This window comes from Lissotriton helveticus, chromosome 6, assembly GCF_964261635.1.
Source record: "Lissotriton helveticus chromosome 6, aLisHel1.1, whole genome shotgun sequence".
In the NCBI taxonomy this organism is placed as follows: domain Eukaryota; kingdom Metazoa; phylum Chordata; class Amphibia; order Caudata; family Salamandridae; genus Lissotriton; species Lissotriton helveticus.
In genome coordinates, this window is record NC_136067.1 from 121,345,598 (window position 1) to 121,365,623 (window position 20,026).

Genomic DNA, 20,026 nt, shown 5'->3' on the forward strand with positions numbered 1-20,026 from the left:
TCAGTATAGACCCTTGGGAGACCTCTTGAGTCATCGCCATACTTTCCGATTAATAAGCTTGTTGAGACACCTGGAAGCTTCGCTCCTTTTAAAAGGAATCCACCCAGTCCAAGGACAAACCATCCTGGACCAGAGCCACCGTCTGACCTTCATCCACGTGTCTGCGAACAGTTTCAGTTGACAGGAGCAGTGCTGACTCCGTGGAGAAGGAGTCCCGGAATACCGATTGTGTAGGATGCAATAGGTTGTGCTGTTCAATGTGAGCTGTCAGTTGAGAGTTAACCACTTTTTTCACTATTTTAGCAAAGTAAGGCAAGAGTGACACTGCGCGGTAGTTCTCCAACTGGCTCATGCTCACCACTGGCTTCTTCTTAATTGGAATCACCACTGCTGCCTTCCACATTTTAGGGACCCCCCGTTTCAAAGGAGAGTTTAAGGACATGGCCAATATATGGAACTAAGGTGCCCATGCTCTCCCTCAGAACTTTTGAAATCGTGGGGACCAGATTTAATACTTAAGGCAATTGCCGTGAGGTCATCACAGGATGGGAGGTCAAATCTAGAGAGGAGTGGTACTTTATCCACGTTGTTCCGTTCATCCTTCCCCCCATTCCCCTTGCGTGCCTCTTTCGGGAAGGTATCATAGATTCTGGCATTCTTTTCAGCGAAGTACTCTGCAATCAGATTGCAGGAATCCGTGGAGCTTTGGTTAGAAGCCGTAGTTCTAGCTAGTGACATTAAATCTTAAAAAATTACAAACAGCTCTCCGGACGAGTTTTCTGCTTGCTCTATCCTTGTATTATAGTAGGTAGCTCGAGTTTTCCTTCTGAGTGCATGATAGTCTTTTAGACTACTTTTATAGTCAGCCTTCTTGCACTCTAAGAACTCTTTCCTCCAGAGTCACTCTAGGCACTTGCAGGACGTCTTTGCTATCCTGAGTTCTTCATTGAACCATGGAGCAGATTTTGACTGTCTCCTCGGTGCGCTCGAGGACCAAGGGGCAACTTTATCCAGTGCCTCAGTAATCTGTTTATCTTGTGCGTTGCAGGCAGTCTCAATGTCATTGCCCTTCGGTGGACAGCCCTGTAACAGGGCATGACTAAAGCTCGCTGCTGAGAACCTCACCCATTTCCTGTGCCGCCTCCTGAACTTGATATCTTTGCTAATGGGGTATTAGGTATCGAGGCACTAAAAGGCACCAGATGGTGATCTGACCACAGGATTGCCTTTGAGCATCCCACTGTCAGGTCCCTCCAGTTGGCGAAGATAGGATCCAATAAGTAACCCAGCTGGTGGGTCAGAAGGGAAGGTTGCAATACCAGTTGTAGAGTGGCCAGCTCCTGAAACAATTTTTGCACTCCGGAGTTGGCCATATCTTCAAAGTGTAGACTCAAAGCTCCCAGTGCCAGCACTCTTGCAAATCGGAGTGCCGGTTGTATTACCCGCTCCCTCAGGCTGGCTGAAAATTGGGAGAGGGGACCAGGTGGTCTATAAATTAGCCTTTTAACACATAATTTGCTGTAACTGTAATTGTGAAGAAGCCTGCTTCGCTGGCTTCAATTTCCACCAGCTCAAGTGAGCATTGTACAGCGCATTTATGGATTAGGGCTATCCCGCCCCCCTCTATTATTTTATCGGTCCCATCTGACAATCCTCATTCAGCCATGTTCCGGTCAGGAACATTATATCTGGCTGGCTATCAGCAAGAACATCGTGAAGCTCATACCTAGGCTTGTTTAGGGATCTACAATTGATCAAGGTAAGTTTCACCTTCTGTTCTGTTCCGGCCTGTTCCGAGTTAATCTCCAAAGTGTAAGGGCAGTGACCAGAAGTAGAGGATCCCGACAGGAGGCTGTGTCTACAATTTGCATTCACAGGGGGACATAGCATATGCAGCTGCTCTGCGGTGTATTTGTATTCTGCTACAGAATGGGCATTGTGACCGTCCCCCGGCCCTTGTACATCCACGGACGGGCGCAGACGGGCTTGCCTTTGGCGCGCCTACGGCCTCTGGGCCTCTGACTGTATCAAGACAGTACACTACTGGACCTGTGAAGTAATCTGCTAGGAGTAAAGACTGCTGTGCTACAAGGATTGCCACTCTGCTTGACTGCTGCTCTGTAAGAACGGCTTTTCTGCTTTGCTGTGCTGCCCTTCTGCCTGTTGATCTCTACCCTGCTGAGGACAAGGACTGGACCCATAGTACCTGAATCCAGAGTGACCCCAAGGGCTTGATTCCTTGCCCCCTGTTCCAAAATCAAAGGGCCATCAAAAACATCCTTCAACCCTGAAACAGCGCCGGACTCTGCCATCTGTGAGTCCTGCCTTAACAAGTGGTGCCAATCCAGCCCTGGGCCCTCTGAAGGTGATTTCTGTTGTGCTGATCCATCAAAACCAACGCATTGACGACTTGGCATTGATTGGAACCGCTGCATCGCCCTTCGATGCCAAAGTAGCTGCATGTCGACGACATTACTTCAACGGACTGCGCGGCTCAACGAGTACGCATCACCTACATCATAAAGGGATTCATCTACGAAGCTTTCATCAACTGGGTAGATTGGAACCTACATCCTACATCGGCATCCACGGGATCAACAACGATGACTCGCCTCCTCTGCTCCTCGGATCGATTCTTCGATCTCAATGCTTCCGCCATCCAAGGTACTTTATCAGCGGGACCTGTGTGAGTCCCGTAGCCAGCCTGCCCTCCATCACCATCGGTCTGAACTTTGCATTTGCCCCGGTCTAGCACAACCAGATGTCCCCGTTTGGCATTTTCTGATTCTAAGCACTATAATTTGATTTAATCTTTACAAATTCTTAACTCCGGTTCTACTTATTGAAATTTTGTCATTTTGGTCTTGATTTACTCATAAAATTATAATCTATTTTTCTAATCCTGTGTGGAGAATTTTTGTGTTGTTCTCGATGTGCCACTGTGTGTGTGTATGTGTTGCACAAATACTTTACACATTGCCTCTTTAGATAAGCCTGGCTGCTCTGTGCCAAGCAACTAGAGAGTGAGCAAAGGTTATCTTTTAGTATGTATCTAGCTTACCTTGAGTCGAGTGGTGGTTCCTATTTGTACATTGTGCATACTCTGACAACCAAAAACCCAATTTCAAACAACATAGTAGTGGTAATTTTGCTGTATGGGTCACTCATCATGTCTATATGGATGCAATCAACTGCAGCATTCTGCCACTGGCATACTGTATGTAATTTTTGCCATTAACAGAGTGCCCATGGCATATGGTACCCATTTATACCAAAATTCTAGCCCTGGCACATGGAGGTAATTATTAACATACAGTAGAACCCATTGTACATTTCTAATTAAACGGAGTCATTTCCTAGGGAGTGTCTACCTTTATTGACTTCAACAGAACAGGTTACCTCTGAAACATAAATTACGCTAAATTTTTAACAGCAGGAATCCTTTTTATTGACCCTGCACTTATTTTATTTTTTGCATCTTTGTGTAATTTTTGCAATTAAGTATTTCTGCACCGTGTACACAACACAAATATTTATCTTAAAAAAGGGGAAACCTTTACATTTACTCACAAAACATGAAAATATATACAGAAAAACACTTGTTGTACATATACAACAGAACACTTAAGTTTTTGCGAACATTTGAAAGTCTCTCAAAATTAATATTCACATGTTTTCATTTAAAGAAGAAAAACATTTGACACCTTTAATTAACTTCAGCGTTTATGAGCATTGTTCGTATTTCTACAAAATTCTAATGTCCTATTGTTATTCACTGTGTCAAGACTATATACAGTGTTAGTCTTGTCCACCTGTCCTGACTTGTGGTCCTTTTGAGTGGTCTGAAAAGAACTTTATAATTTATTTTCAACTGAAGAGTTTATCTTATTCCATCTCAACCAGATGGAGAAAAGCCAACTTGTCTTAAAATAGATCTTTCTAGACCACTGAGTTATGCCGACGCGTTTCGAACTTGCAGTTGTGGGACCAACACGTTAATTTATCTCAAGGTCTTCATCAGGGCTGGTATCAGTTGTGGTAGGACAGATTTAGGTGTCATCTTTGTAGCAGAAGAACATGAACTTTTTCCTTTGCTACCCTATCTCTAATGATTTATGTATTTTCCGTGGTCCAAATTTATCGATATTCATGCAGCTGATTTCTTTTGTGTTCCCGCCGGTAAAGGATGTCCTGGACGTTCTGTTGTGAAATGGACTGCGCTCGTCTTTCGATATCTCTCGTTCCCAAACTTGCTCTCGCTCTGACTTGGATGGTGTCTGACGTCAACAGGATAGTTATTTCTGGTTCTGGTCACGTGCACCGTTTTCCTGCACGTCCAACGCATGTGCAGGAAAACGGTGCACGTGACCAGAACCAGAAATAACTATCCCGTTGATGTCAGTTGCCATCCAAGTCAGAGCGAGAGCAAGTTTGGGAACGAGAGATATCGAAAGACAAGCGCAGTCCGTTTCACAACAGAACGTCCAGGACATCTTTTACTGGCCGGAACACAGAAGAAATCAGCTGCATGAACATCGATAAATTTGGACTACGGAAAATACATAAATCATAAGAGAGAGGGTAGCAAAGGAAAAAGTTCATGTTCTTCTGCTACAAAGACGACACCTAAATCTGTCCTACCACAACTGATAACAGCCCTGATGAAGACCTTGAGATAAATTAACGTGTTGGTCCTACAACTGCAAGGTCGAAACGTGTCGGCATAACTCAGTGGTCTAGAAAGATCTATTTTAAGACAAGTTGGCTTTTCTCCATCTGGTTGAGTTGGAATAAGATAAACTCTTCCGTTGAAAATAAATTATAAAGTTCTTTTCAGACCACTCAAAAGGACCACAAGTCAGGACAGGTGGACAAGACTAACACTGTATATAGGCTTGACACAGTGAATAACAATAGGACATTAGAATTTTGTAGAAATACGAACAATGCTCATAAACGCTGAAGTTTATTAAAGGTGTCAAATGTTTTTCTTCTTTGTGTGAAAACATGCACATGTTAAGTTTGAGAGACTTTCAAATATTCGCAAAAACTTAAGTGTACTGTTGTATATGTACAATAAGTGTTTTTTTGTATTTATTTTCATGTTTTGTGTGTAAATGTAAAGGTTTCCCCTTTTTTAAGATAACTATCTGTGTTGTGTACACGGAGAAGGAATACTTTATTGCAAAAATTATACAAAGATGCAAAAAATAAAATAAGTGCAGGGTCAATAAAAGGGATTCCTGCTGTTAAAAATGTTGCGTGATTTATGGTGTCAGAGGTACCCTGTTTTGTTGAAATTAGCTTTTTGATTCTAGCCTCTGATCTCCTCAAACAAATCATTCCCCTTCATCATTTAAACATACCTTTATTGAGTTGGCACACCTTTAAAGTACTTCGGTGTTTAATAAGGACACTTTAAGAGATAGTGTTTTTTAACTAGTTTATGTGAAATTTCTGCTTTAAAATACACTATTTGACTCTGCGTTGCTTGCTCGCTGGAATTCAGAGCAGGTATTACACAACTCCATTATCAAAGCAGTTTTTTTACTTTGTTTAACCAATGAATGTAAGGGACAGGCATAAATTATTTTTTAATTAAATTTCTTTTATAGCTCCATTTGTCCGAGTAGGGTGTCATAGCGATTTACATCACACATATTGTAGAGTTGCGCAAGTGTGCGAAACAAGATGGCTGGCTCCTGCTCATCCTACGTGAAGCGGGTGCCGCTCGGAGTTGCTGGGTGAAGGCTTGGCTGCTGGAGCCAACTGGGAGCGAACACACCCTTCACCGGTCTGGGAGCTGATTGTCCATCACATCGGGCGGAGGCAGTGACAGCGGGACTGCGAGTCCCAGGATTCCGACGGCGTCTGCCGCACCTGGTGACTCTTCCCGTCAGCCCACGCCCCCTCCTGTGTGCTCATTACCGCGACTCGCGGCCCCCGCTCCGCGGGCGCCGCTCGGAGTTGCTGGGTGAAGGCTTGGCTGCTGGAGCCAACTGGGAGCGAACACACCCTTCACCGGTCTGGGAGCTGATTGTCCATCACATCGGGCGGAGGCAGTGACAGCGGGACTGCGAGTCCCAGGATTCCGACGGCGTCTGTCGCACCTGGTGACTCTTCCCGTCAGCCCACGCCCCCTCCTGTGTGCTCATTACCGCGACTCGCGGCCCCCGCTCCGCGGGAGCCGCTCGGAGTTGCTGGGTGAAGGCTTGGCTGCTGGAGCCAACTGGGAGCGAACACACCCTTCACCGGTCTGGGAGCTGATTGTCCATCACATCGGGCGGAGGCAGTGACAGCGGGACTGCGAGTCCCAGGATTCCGACGGCGTCTGCCGCACCTGGTGACTCTTCCCGTCAGCCCACGCCCCCTCCTGTGTGCTCATTACCGCGACTCGCGGCCCCCGCTCCGCGGGCGCCGCTCGGAGTTGCTGGGTGAAGGCTTGGCTGCTGGAGCCAACTGGGAGCGAACACACCCTTCACCGGTCTGGGAGCTGATTGTCCATCACATCGGGCGGAGGCAGTGACAGCGGGACTGCGAGTCCCAGGATTCCGACGGCGTCTGTCGCACCTGGTGACTCTTCCCGTCAGCCCACGCCCCCTCCTGTGTGCTCATTACCGCGACTCGCGGCCCCCGCTCCGCGGGAGCCGCTCGGAGTTGCTGGGTGAAGGCTTGGCTGCTGGAGCCAACTGGGAGCGAACACACCCTTCACCGGTCTGGGAGCTGATTGTCTATCACATCGGGCGGAGGCAGTGACAGCGGGACTGCGAGTCCCAGGATTCCGACGGCGTCTGCCGCACCTGGTGACTCTTCCCGTCAGCCCACGCCCACCTCCTGACGTCCTTCCTTTGCATCGCCCATAAGATCACGCCTGGTACGCGCATCGCGGGACGCGCGCGCGCGGGCGCCGGGCTAAGCCCGGGCAAAGGGCGGGCCGTTTGAGGCCGTTAGAGAACAGTAGAGACTGGACTGGGCCACCCCCTTAACGCTTCGCTTCTCTGGCACCGGGCCTCGTCCTTTTGGATCGACCGCCCCCAAGACGCCCCACCATGGCTAGCAGGGAGACCAGAAGTAAGTCTGCCTCTACTCTCTCCGGGACACTGGACAAATTCTTGTTTAAAGCTAATTTATTATCTAATAAGGGTACCTCTGTATCTGAGGAAGGTAAAGACAGTACCTGCTTGTTTTCGCCAGGGTCACTAACAGATACTAGCACACCACTCCCGCCTGAGGTGACCCACCTCTCCCTACTGGACAGCACTGACCAAACTATTGAGTCAGTCTTGCAACAACTTAGAACACCGTAATCTGTGCCAAGGGTCAGAGGTGCATCACGTACTTTAAGTGATGTAGAGGTTTCCTCTGTTACAGAGATTGTGCCGCATGGAGATCAGGGCACGGATGTTAATCTGTCTATGTGCACGGGTGGTAGTGAGGATCCCGTATCTAAAAGGAAACGACGTAGTAAGCCCAAGGGTGCTAAAAGGACCAAAACTATGCATGTAACACCCCCTGTGGAGGTAAATCTGTCTGCACGGGAGCCTATAAGGTTGGGAATAAACGGGGCTATTCCAGCTGTTCTACCTCTTGCACCTACACCAGTCCTCACACAGCCATTCATATTTGGAGGGGCCGCCACTAACACCCCAGACGCGCTTATTGCCTCACTCACCACTGTCCTTGAAGGTCTTTTGAAGCCTATTATCCTTAGGCTGGATTCGATTGATTCGAGATTGACTATGATTGAGAGACTCAATGGGGGCATTAGAATACACTCTGGGAGTAGCGCAAGTTTAGATGGAACAATAGGGAGTAGTATGGTTGCTGTGTCTCCTCCTCTGTCAACTATGGTTTTGGGCCCTCCAACATGTATAGTTTCTAATGGGGAAAAGAGTAATAATATCATAGCTCCCGGTGTTCAAACTGCACCTGTACCTGTACCACTCCCCAGGTCTGCTCCACCGATTCCTCCTCCGAGAAAGTCAATACAACCAGCACCGGTTATACAGCACACCCAGGAGAGACCAACAAATGTACTAGCTCACAGTTCCAATTCACAGGATAGCTCCAAAATTAGGCGTACGGCAGTTAACCTACCTCCTGAGGCGGCCGGTTATACTGCAATATTAACGGGGGTCCCTGAGCTGGCCAATGGCGGGAAAGAGTCCTATTAGTCTTTACGTAATAAGGTACTTAGCTGGCTCAACATCCAAAGGCCACTTCCATCTAATCTAAAGGGAGAAGTTCTATTGGTTAGAAGGGTGCCTTGGATTGGGTACACTGCTAAGAAAACGGGGGGGGATTGCATAATTGTTAGCTTTAAGAGCCCACAGGTTGTTACCTACATCTGCAATTGGCTCGGCAACATAGGCAATACATCCATTGAATTGGTCCCTCTCTCGCATTTTTACCCTAAACCCCTGAGGAGCGATGACGGGTGGACACGGGTGGGTTACGCTGTAGATGGGACCAGATATAGACCCAGGCATAATGCCCATCCCACCACATATAATTTTGCCCACCCAAATAGATTCAACTGCCTGGACGAGGTAGATTGACTCCGAAGGGGCTTTTCCACGCAATCTTGCCCAGTCAGTGTAGTTGAACCTACAGGACAGGGGATGAGTGCTGTAGTGTGTGACACTCCATATAGAGAGTTTGAGGACTGTAGCTTGAAATCGCCTGGCCAAAGGGTCCCTTTAATGGCCTGTCCTGTAAATCTAATTGGCAGTCCACAAATCCCTCAAGTCACCTGTCCTCCCAATGGTGCACAGACATAATATCGACTCCAAAATATCGTCTGGACAGAATATCGAGTTTTAAATATCGTTTGGAGAAAATATCGACTAGACAGAATATCGACAGCCAAAATATCGTTTTTAAGGTAAGTGAAGTAATATCGACTGTAAATAATATAGACAGTGAAAATATCCAAGTATATAATCTAGATAGTAAAAAATATAGTTTTTTAAATAATATTTAATTATTTATAGTGTGTTTATGTTATAATATGTGTGAAAAGTGTCAATTTATTTTATTATTTTTTTAATTAATTATTTTTTTAATTATTGTGTAATTTAATTCTGTAGCGGGTTGTGGGTTTATAGGGGAATAGGGTGGGAAGTAATTTAATTATAATTAATTAAATATGTAAATTTATTAATTGGTAGTAATAATTAATTAATTGGTAATTAAATAATATATGTTAATTATTTAAAATTTAATTGGTAATTAATTTTATTTAATTGATTAATTGCTAATTATGTCAATTAAAATAATTTATTTTCTCTAGCGGGTTGTGGGTTTATAGGGGAATAGGGTGGGAAGTAATTTAATTATAATTAATTAAATATGTAAATTTATTAATTGGTAGTAATAATTAATTAATTGGTAATTAAATAATATATGTTAATTATTTAAAATTTAATTGGTAATTAATTTTATTTAATTGATTAATTGCTAATTATGTCAATTAAAATAATTTATTTTCTCTAGCGGGTTGTGGGTTTATAGGGGAATAGGGTGGGAAGTAATTTAATTATAATTAATTAAATATGTAAATTTATTAATTGGTAGTAATAATTAATTAATTGGTAATTAAATAATATATGTTAATTATTTAAAATTTAATTGGTAATTAATTTTATTTAATTGATTAATTGCTAATTATGTCAATTAAAATAATGTATTTTCTCTAGCGGGTTGTGGGTTTATAGGGGAATAGGGTGGGAAGTAATTTAATTATAATTAATTAAATATGTTAATTTAATAATTGGTAGTAATATTTAATTAATTGTTAATTAAAAAATGTTTGTTAATTAATTAAAATGTAATTGGTAATTAATTTTATTTAATTGATTAATTGCTAATTATGTTAAATGAAAGGGGTATTTTTAGGGTTCAGGGTCAGTTTTTAGTTTTTGGGTAAAGGGGTATTTTTAGGGTTCAGGGTCAGTTTTCAGTTTTTGGGTAAAGGGGTATTTTTAGGGTTCAGGGTCAGTTTTCAGTTTTTGGGTAAAGGGGTATTTTTAGGGTTCAGGGTCAGTTTTTAGTTTTTGGGTAAAGGGGTATTTTTAGGGTTCAGGGTCAGTTTTCAGTTTTTGGGTAAAGGGGTATTTTTAGGGTTCAGGGTCAGTTTTCAGTTTTTGGGTAAAGGGGTATTTTTAGGGTTCAGGGTCAGTTTTTAGTTTTTGGGTAAAGGGGTATTTTTAGGGTTCAGGGTCAGTTTTCAGTTTTTGGGTAAAGGGGTATTTTTAGGGTTCAGGGTCAGTTTTCAGTTTTTGGGTAAAGGGGTATTTTTAGGGTTCAGGGTCAGTTTTCAGTTTTTGGGTCAAGGGGTATTTTTAGGGTTCAGGGTCAGTTTTCAGTTTTTGGGTAAAGGGGTATTTTTAGGGTTCAGGGTCAGTTTTCAGTTTTTGGGTAAAGGGTTATTTTTAGGGTTCAGGGTCAGTTTTTAGTTTTTGGGTAAAGGGGTATTTTTAGGGTTCAGGGTCAGTTTTGGGTTTTTGGGGTACATATACAATATTGCCTATTATTTAATTAAATGTTGTTACTATATATATATGTTTTAAGAAATATGATTAAAAATATTTTTTTTTTTTACTTTCATTAAATATTTAATTATTAAAAGTTATTTTAAGTATTGTTAATTATATTTTAGTAATTAATTTTTTATATTAATGTAATTAAACATTGTTTTTAGTAAAGTCGATATTTTTTACAACGATATTTTTGTAAACGATATTTTGTAGTCGATATTTTTGTACTTACCTGTTTGTACATACAAACTCGATATTTTTGTAGTAGATATTTTCACCTCGATATTTTGGGTACTCGATATTGTGGTAGTCGATATTCTTTCAGTGATCCCCTCCCAATATAGCGCTAACTGCCCAAACTACCCAGGAACTGGAAATACAGTGTCCGGTACTCCTAAGTCCTGGCACTGTACCTGAAGTAATGGATGGGTCTCCTTCCAATTCCATGGAGAGATTCCATTTGAGACTCTGAAGGTCCTCTCCTGGAATGTGGCAGGTATTGCAAACAAACTATTAACACCAGACTGGGAGCGTCTACTAGATTCTAATGATATCTGCCTTTTCCAGGAGACGTGGGCTAGGGACCCATTGACTAGTCCGGGTTTTGCAGTATTTGAAATTCCGGCCAGGTGGAGTGGTAGGGGGAGACCCTCGGGGGGCTTAGAGATTTGGGTGGCTAGTCACATTGGATGTACTGCAGAAAGCATTCCCACGTTTTCGCATGACATCCAGTGTGTACTTCTCAGGTGGCCCAATGCACTAAAACTGGCTATCGTTAATGTCTATTCCCGTCCCGTCAGTATAGCCAAAGAATCTCCCACCCTGGAGGATCTCTCGTGTTTCCTGGGGTCATTACCAACTGACCACAAAATTGTGTTAGGTGGAGATTTTAATTGCCACTTCGAACCTCTGGAAGGTTTAAAGGAGGGCGCTTTTACCTCTGAAGACAAATTCTGGGGTGTCCCCCGATGTTCATCCCCCCATCCCCTGTCTTGGTCCCCGCTTGCAGTCCAAATCACGACCCTCACTTTGAACTATGCACTGAGGGCTTGCAACGGTCGTACGCCGTCACATAGCCCCTCAGTGTGTACTTTCAATAGGAAGGACCATGAATCGAGGCTGGACTATATATTTGTCGACCTCGGTCTGTGGTCCAAGGTCCATGATTTCAGAGTATCCCCAAGAACGGACAGTGACCATAATGCCCTCATACTGGACTTGAAACACCTCGCTCCTGCTCCTGACTTACAATCTCCCAAATCTCATGATGACCCAGGTAATTTGGTTCTCTCTGCCAATAGGCGAAGGGTGAAATGGGCCAAAATTATAAGCTCAGAGGAAAACATTAGAAACATCTTTGAAATAGCTCTTCCAAAGTTTATAGAAATAGATGTTTTAATTGAAGAGCCTAGATCCCAAGGTTTTAATAGTAAATTGGCAAGCATCCATGAAAATCTGGTGGGATCTCTATCGGATGTCTTTTTCCCAGTGGCAGCCCAACGGCGTAAGCAGACCCGAGTACCATCCTGGTACAACTCAACCTGTAAAAAGGTCAAATCTGAGTTAATTGCCGCTATCAAAGCAGGAGCGGGAAGGACCCTGATTGCCCAACTTAGGACCCAGTATAAGGAAACAATCGCCTCGGCGAAAAAAGAGTGGGATTGGAACCACTGGCTTGACCTCTCCTCGGCCTTAGAATCTAGGGATTCGAAAAAAAATTGGACCCTGGTGAACAATGGCTCGGGAGAGGCCAAAGCGGCAGTGGACACCAACATCGCATCATCCGTCTGGGAAGGCCATTTTGGCAGACTGTATCAAGATTTTGAGCAGCCAGCCCATGAATCGGCCTCTAGTGATACATCCACCCCCGGAGTGGGCCTAGCATTTACCCTAGGCGAGGTGGTTAGTGCAATAGAGAGATTGGCAATGGGGAAGGCCTCGGGATTAGATCGTTTGCCGGGTGACCTTTTCAGACAACATCCTGAGATCTGGGGCCCATACCTCCTTATTCTCTTTAATGCCATCTTAGGAGGTATGGAGATCCCCTGTACTTGGCTGGGAGCAGAGATAGTGCCTATTTACAAAAAGGGTTCTCCTCTTCTCCCAGCCAATTACAGCCGATCAGCCTCATAGATGTTCCCCAAAAACTCTTCTCTCGCCTTCTTTTGGACCACCTCAACGATTGGATGGAGGAAAATGAAATCCTGAGTCCCCTCCAGGCTGGCTTCAGAAAAAACACGTCCACCATGGACCAGGTCTTCCGCCTCATCCTCCTGTATTGGAAGACGGTGAGGATTGAGGGGAGGAGGCTATACATGGTGTTCGTGGATCTGAGGTCAGCCTTTGACCTAGTCCCCCAGAAAAAACTCTGGCAGGTCCTTAGGGAGATGGGTGTCCCATCCCATTTGTTGCATACCATAACTAGGCTCCATGATGGCAATTATGCGCAGGTTAGGTGCGGCAGGGACGGCGCGTTGTCATCAAGGTTCCCTGTTCGCAGAGGGGTAAGGCAGGGTTGTGTTTTGGCGTCGACCCTGTTCTGCCTCTTTGTTAACAGCGTTATATCACACCTTGATGACGTTAAAGACAATGACGCCCCCCCCTTCTGGCCGGCAGGAGGGTTCCAGCTGTCATGTTTGCTGACGACACCCTCCTGCTCTCCAAAACCCCTATGGGGATCTAAAGGATTTTAGATGGATTTGATCTTTTCTGTAGACAACATGGTCTAGAGATCAACACAGAGAAGACCAAGTTTATGATCTTCAATCCATCTACAAAAACGAGACCCAATCCCACCCTGGGTTCTGTCAGTTTGGAAAGGGTCACAACCTTCCAATACCTGGGGGTAACACTTCACGAGAACCTATCCTGGGAACCCCAAATTGTAAGAGCCCGGCTTAAGCTGTCTCAACTTTCTGGTGCTATTTTAAAGGTTGCAAATTCGTCAACATTCAAACCAATAAGCCCGGCACTGGAATTGTACAAAATGCAGGCCAAAGCAGCCGCTTCATATGGCAGTGAGCTATGGGGGCATAAAGCAGGTTCCGTTCTCGCTACCGTTGAAAACAATTTTCTGAGACGTCTCCTCGTCCTCCCCCGGAGTACACCTTTGTTTCCTTTGAGACTTGACATGGGTTTACCTTCCATCACTGCTGAGCTGGAGTCTAAACCAATAAGATTCTGGCATAGGCTTTGGTCCACCAGCGAGCTTGCCCATTATAGGAATGATCTTGTACACGTTATGGGATTGAATCAACGTGACAAAATTCCCTGGCTCAGCTATATAAAAAAAGAACTGTACCGGTTAAAATTACCTGAATTATGGGAGGTACCTGAATCGGGATGTCAAAGGCTTTCCCGCAAGCGTTTGTTACAGATCCATAAGGAGAAAAGCTTGGACCTCCTCCTGACCTTGACTAAACACGGCACCCTAACCGAACGATTTTTACATTCCAAAAATTCATATGAATTCGAAGGTTTTATGGATATCATTTACCCAATTTTAGCCAGGAAGCTGTTTATACAGTGGAGGTACGGCACCCTGCCACTTAAATGCTTCACTTGTAACTGGCTTCACGCTGATGACAAAATTTGTCCAGGTTGCAATTCCCATGAGGAAGATGAAACACACTTTTTCCGGCATATCAGAGACCGAGGAAATACGGATTGGTCCCACTATGCAGGAATCTGGGATTTAGGACCCACATGCATGCGTATAGAGTATTAAGAACCAGCACCCTGCCCCATATAGTTTTTGCAGTGGCAACATTCATTCATGCTATGTGGCTGATTAGGAAAAAATTGTTAAATGCACAATTGCCGTGAATACTGATAATTGTATTTATCCAACGGATTGTGTTTTTAAATTATCCCATGAACTGTCCTTTTTAATGATGAATTGGTGTCTCTTCTTATCTGACTTGAACATCCTGGCAAGCAATCTGTATGATGTGTTTTTTCTTTTTTTTTTTTTTATTAGTAATCAATTCTTGGTGTATTCTTATAACTGCATTTTTCTCTTTTATGTATGTTCAAATGTATGCCTATTGTATCTTTTATGGTCTCTACGACCGAAATAAAGAATTTTTGGATTGGATTGGAAGCCCCCATTTTCGATGATCTTTATAAAGATTAAAGTCTGAAATTACCTCCTTAATTCTGTCTCTGGCAGCTCTCTGAGATCAGGCCTTCATGGGGGTACCTTTACTAGAGCTTTTCATGTGGGCTTGAGGTTGTATTTATTGACGAGTTTCTCACCAGTCTTTCCAGCTGGACTTTGCTGATGTTTCCTGCCACGAAGGTAGAGTTATCTTTAGGAGAGGGCATGGCTGAGGTCTCAACTACTCCCACAGCTGCTTTTAGCTGCTGCATAGCCTTCATTTTCAGTGGTTTGTATCTAGACTCTTTTATATTTCCCATTTAAACTGCGCTTGAATTTTCTTCAGTTTAATTGCTAATATGGAAGGAAAAAATGTAGATGTTGTGAGTAATAAACATAAACAAATAACATCTCCTTAACCTGATAAATCCAAAATTGTTAAATCTAATGAGCCCTCTTTATCAACTTTCTTGGAATAATTACAGGCAGTTCACTTAAATACAGATAATATAAAGTAAGAAATTAAAAATGCATGCAAAGTCATGGCTAGTCTCTCTATGAAAGTCTCTGATAATACTATTAAAATTCAATGCAACAAATCAAAAATTGACAGTCTGACGCCTATTGCAGCAAAGATTTTGCCAATGAGTAACCTTTAATTAGATTTAGAAAATTGCAATTGCGAGTATAACCTGCGCGTCTTTAATTTACCGGAAGATGTAGAAGGCAACGACAGTAGACAGTATTTTGAAAAATGATAACTCTGTCTGTTGCATTTAATGTTCCAAGAAAAATTTGAAATTAATAAGGTGCACAGAGTTCCTCACACCGTAATCCACATCATGACAAACCTCATCAAATGATTTTTAAAATCCTGCCCCACCATCAATTAGTGGTGATCTGAAAAGCAGCTAGAGGGATCCCATCTTTAATGGTAAATGGCAATAACATTTACATACATCAAGACTTCACTAAGGAAACTGTAATAATAGGCACATAATTCACTGAGCTTAGACTACAATTAAGAAGTTATTGTTTTAAATATGGATTTTTTGATCCTTCTACTATGCGAATTTGGAAAGATGGTTTCTCCAAGTTATTTCAATGCCGAGAGGACCTTTGTTTTTTATTCAATCAACATTCTCTACTTTCCATGGAAACGAATGAGACTTATACTTGATTCCTCTGCCATAATTTCTTTGCCTTCCAACTAGCCTAACTTTCCAAGCTGCACTATGAGGGCATTGTTTAGGCAGGTGATTCTTGCTCATGTGTGTGTGTTATTCCGGAGATTATTTATGTTTCTATTTTGTCTTTTTTATGTGTGTCTTTGTCCTTCCTTTTACTACTTTCATCTATTTTTAGAGCAACTTTTTCTTCTTCTACACTTTCATTTTCATTCTTTCCTACTATCTTCTTTCTTTTTTGAAAATGGACAATGTTAATAATATTAACATTGTTTCTTTTAATTTTAAATGTTTAAGACACCCTGTTAAGTGTATTAAAGTTTTAGATTATTTAGTGAGACATGAAGCTAGCATTTGTTTACTCCAGGAGACTCATATTGATGATACAGTTTTGCATGAATAAATACGTGAATGAAAATAGTGTTGGTAATGATGTTTCTTCTCCTACAGGTAAAACAAATGGTATTGCTATTCTTTTTGCAAAAGAACTACATCTCCAAATACTAAACAAATGTTCTGAATCAGATGATCGTTATATTATAGTCACACTTAAAATTGATAATGCTGTTCTTCACCTGATTAATGTATATGGTCCAACAAGTGATGACCCTGATGATTGGTCTCTCTATACCTTTGTTGTGCCCAAGTTAGGTAACGTTCCGCTTATCATTGGAGAGGACATTAACCTAATATGTGAACCTTTATTGGATAGAACATCTCAAACTAAATATCGTTGTCCCAAAGCTTTTTCCACTTTAAACTCTTTTTTTGAAACTACCAACTTGGTTCATATTTGGTGCCTACATCACCCAAAAAAGAAACACTTTATCTTTTTCTCAAATCCTCATAAATCATATTCATGAATAAATTAATTTTTACTATCCCGTAAATTAATCCATTCAGTTTCAGCTCCGACTAGCCAAAATATCGGCATTTCTGATCTTGCACTTATTTTATGTATTTTAAAACTTAACACTACTCAACATTCTCAATGTTGATGGCTTATGAATAAAAATGTTGCCCTTAACCCCTCACGAGCTGAGCTTGTCATCAGCCATGGTGCTCGTGTGCTGATGATGAGCTGAGCTCGTCATGGCCGTTAGAACGCTCACACGCGGGGATAATTCCCCTGCTGTGCTGAGCGTTCTAAGGAACGGGCATGGCCGTGACAAGCTGAGCTCGTCATCAGCACCGGGGCACTGTGCGCGCCCCCCGCCCCCAGCACAGCGGGGGAATTACCCCCGCAGAGAACGCGTTAATGACAAAAAATAGGCCAGAACTTTAGTCAGCATGCCATGATTATTTTTCTTTTAATCCATCAAGCTCTAATTCTATTGTATATTGTTGGGATGCATTTAAGGCATATCTTAGAGGGGTAACCATGTCTATTATGGCACATGATAACAAATCAGTAAACTCTAAAATTAAAAATTTGGATAAACAAATTGCAAAGTTTGAATGACTATCACATCCATTGATCTCAAATAGAAAATAAAATTACAAAAATGTTGTTATGAATTAAATTCAATAATAATCAACAGGTCCGACATACTTATCTTCAATAATAAGGCTACATTTTGTTTTAATGCTAATGGGTCTGGAAGACTTTTGGCAAATTAAGTACATATTAAAAAACATAAAATTCAAATTAATGCAATCCATGGTTTGTAATGGTAAGATTGCATTATCTCACAAAGATATAGCCAATGAATGTTTTACTTATTTTTCAACCTTATGGAATGATACCTCCTTTTTTGATAATTTCTTGAAAAGCTGGGGAATGCCAAAAAAGTTCCCAATTAAGTAAAGATAAATTGGATTTACCAATTTCTATGGAAGAAATTGAATTGGCTATTAAATCCATTAAATTGTTTACATTTCCTGGTCCAGACGGTATTCCAGCTGAATGTTAAAAGGAATTTTCTTTGCATCTTATACCTCATTTGCTCAGGCTTTTTACTCCCTTTAGTTTTTCAGATTCAACGTCTGCGTCTTTCAGTGAAGCATTGATTATAGTTCTTCAGAAACCTAAAACAAATCCCCCTGTTGTTTAAAATTATCGTCCTATATTTCTCAATAAATCAAGACTCTAAACTTTATGCTAAAATTCTTGCAACTAGGTTGGCCTTTGTGCTTGATTCTCTCATTCATATTGATCAATCTGGTTTCATGAAACAAAAGCATTCTATATAACTAGAGTGCTATTCCATGCAATTGAAGTTGTTCCGTCTTTGTCTTTACTGTCTAGTGCACAAGCATTAGATGCTGAAAAAGCTGTTGACAAAGTTCATTGGCAGTATTTATTTCTTTGTTTGCAGTTAATTTTGGCTGTTGATTTATTCGCATGATATTGGCACTTTATCCTAGCCCTTCCAACCGACTTTTAATTAATTGTTGAATCTCTTGTAAATGTTCCCTTTTTAGTGGCACTAGGCAAGATGGTCCTTTATCACCCTTAGTTTTTCTTCTTGTTAGCGAACCTTTACCCAAGGCCATCAGAAATTGTACAGCAATTGAAGGCATTATGATTAATGAGGTTGCTACAAAAACAGCTTATACTGATGATTTGTTACTGTATTTTAGTAATCTAAAATCTTCCCTTTCTCCTTTCTCCTTTATTAGATCAAATTCATTCATACTCACAGATTTCAGGTTATTCATTAAATACTAACAAACGTGATTTTTGCCCTCTGACATGCTCCTCACCAGTGAAAAATATGGCAAAAGAAAAAGATTAAATATCTTTGTATTAGATTTCCCCCACACCAGTAAATAATCAATTATATAAAATGTATATTAAAACAAAGCTCCTTTTAGCTCAATCATACTTACCTGAATGATACACCTGGATGGCTTCTCATAGAAAAAGGATTGATATCGCTATTTAATTTACCTTCTTTACGGACTATGTCAAATTCTACTACTGTATTAGAAAATCCAGTGTATTAGAAGATCTAGACTCTTTTTTTTCATTCCCATATTTCACATACTGAGGAGCATATCAGCAAGCGGCTGGCCGCATATAGCGTGCAAAAATCTAACGCCGCCTAACGCCGGATTCTATCGTCAGGTCAGCGCAATATTTACAACGCGCACCGCCGGGACGATAGAAATCCTGGCAAAAGCGGCGATAGGAATAAAATATCGCAGGAATACCAGAGATATAACCAACAGTTAGAGAAAACCTTGTATATAGGGAGAGGTGGACCTAGCATTATGATCCACCTCCCATGCAAAACATTGCTAAGTCGAAATTTTATCAGGCATAATTGAACCGGCGATATACCTTGTTAGCCCTACATTTAATGCCAATAAGCGTGTTAGCGATGTACAGGATAATAGAGAGTAGCCCTGATAGCGGTTATTCCCACTGAGTTTCAGTCGGGAACGCCTACCTTGCATCTCATTAGCGATGCGAGGTGCTAGGAAAATATGTGCAAAGGCATGGTTTCACGCGTTAGCCAAAACAGACGCTAAAGCGGCAATAATTCTAACGCCATGCCTTGTAGATGTGCCCCGAAATGTTGGCAATCACGGATCAAAGCTTGTATTTTTAATGTTGAAGATGAAAATTCCAACAACACTTTTTAAACTTTTGATGAGTTAACAACCCAAAATTATTCTGCTTCCTTCAAATCTCTCCAAATACAAACTTTTATATAATTCTATCTTTGATTCTTTTTCCCACATGTTTCCTTCAAATGTCACCTCTGATTTAGAAATTTGCATTCAAACGGTAGCTCACCTCATTGACCTGAACAATACATCCCTTCTGGAGAATCTCGTGAACATAGAACTCAAGCAGCTAATTACCTCTCCAACCCATGTATCAGGACAGACACTCGACCCTGTCTTCTTCACCAGTGAAAACATCACCTACAGCTACACACCCGTACTGCGTGAACTTCGCCTTAACTAAACCCACGGTACTCCACTGCCCACAACGCCTGCCCATCGCAGCTGGTACAAGGTCACCGAAGAACATCTGACCACCTCCCTCAGCACTACCATACCGCTGGCATCTGCCAACGCTAATACCTCAGCACACAACCTCCACCAATGGATCTTCAACTGCTTCAACACTCTGGTACCCCTCAAGAAGGCACCGGGGAAGCAACACTCCAAGAAAGCCAGCTGGTTCATACCCATCCCCCATGAGTCCAGACACGCCTGTAAATGACTCGGAAGAGATGGAGGAACAA